The sequence below is a fragment of the Schistocerca cancellata genome, chromosome 1 (assembly GCF_023864275.1).
Source record: "Schistocerca cancellata isolate TAMUIC-IGC-003103 chromosome 1, iqSchCanc2.1, whole genome shotgun sequence".
In the NCBI taxonomy this organism is placed as follows: Eukaryota; Metazoa; Arthropoda; class Insecta; order Orthoptera; family Acrididae; genus Schistocerca; species Schistocerca cancellata.
In genome coordinates this window covers 808,919,873-808,920,995 of record NC_064626.1, presented here as the reverse complement: position 1 = coordinate 808,920,995, position 1,123 = coordinate 808,919,873, and the positions used below count along the sequence as shown (strand labels likewise).

Sequence of the window (1,123 nt, the reverse complement as noted above, 5' to 3'; positions counted from 1 at the left end):
GTTTGTCAACTGCAATGAACACTCCCCCTCCTATGGCGTCGAATCTGTCTTTCCGATGTACGTTCCATGACTCGCTAAATATCTCAGAACCTTCCACCTCGGGTTCATCCAGCTCCCGGTCCCAAGAATAATTCGAGCGCGAGAAATTTCCTGGAGGGCAGTAATTTAGGAAACTTTACATCCCGGAAGGTTTACCAGAAGATATTTACTAAGTATACTTAGACACTTCGAAACTTCCTGGCAGATTAAAACTGTGTGCCTGACCGAGACTCGAACTCGGGACCTTTGCCTTTTGCGGGCAAGTGCTCTACCAACTGAGCTACCCAAGCATGACTCACGCCCCCTCCTCACAGCTTTAATTCCGCCAGTACTTCGTGTCCTACCTTCTAAACTTCGCAGAAGCTCTCCTGTACCCAAGCACGACTCACGCCCCGTCCTCACAGCTTTAATTCCGCTAATACCTCGTCTCCTACCTTCTAACAAGTTTGGAAGGTAGGAAACGAGGTACTGGCGTAATTAAAGCTGTGAGGACGGGGCGTGAGTCGTGCTTGGGTAGCTCAGTTGGTAGAGCACTTGCCCGCAAAAGGCAAAGGTCCCGAATTCGAGTCTCGGTCCGGCCCACAGTTTTAATCTGCCAGGAAGATTAATATCAGCGCACACTCCTCTCTGCAGAGTGAAAATTTCACTCTGGCGACTTAGACACTTTACTGATAAAATGTTGACGGTCGAAGTGTCTTTATTCTGAAGGCGTCTGACTTCCTGTGCTGTGAATCGACTGGCGAGTGTTCATCAAAGCACCTCGAACTACCGCTAGCCTAAAAAACCCTCATGTGCATTCCACAAGCACTCTGCTACCCGAGTAGCTGCTTCCTTTGTGTGGTGTGCCGCGGACCTATCAAGGAAAGTCCTACAAATCCCCAGACGACAATGCAGGCCTAGAAATCTGCAGCCAAGACCCTCACACAGTCGACGAAGCCTTTGTTTGAGATCCTCGACTCGGCTCCAAACAAAAGGACCCAGATCAACTCTGGGAACTATGCTACAATTTCCAAGCTCTGCTTGCAGCCCTGACGTCCGATGGCAGCAGTCTTCGCCACCTCCGCCAGCCGCCTGCATGAACTCA

At 50.3% G+C, this 1,123-nt stretch overlaps 1 non-coding gene across 1 annotated transcript; it reads right to left on the bottom strand.

Moving 5' to 3' along the window:
* Window positions 1-255: 255 nt before the first annotated feature.
* Trnal-caa (transfer RNA leucine (anticodon CAA)) lies at window positions 256-330 on the bottom strand. Its single transcript has one exon. It is a non-coding gene; the product is annotated as a tRNA-Leu (tRNA).
* Window positions 331-1,123: the final 793 nt, after the last annotated feature.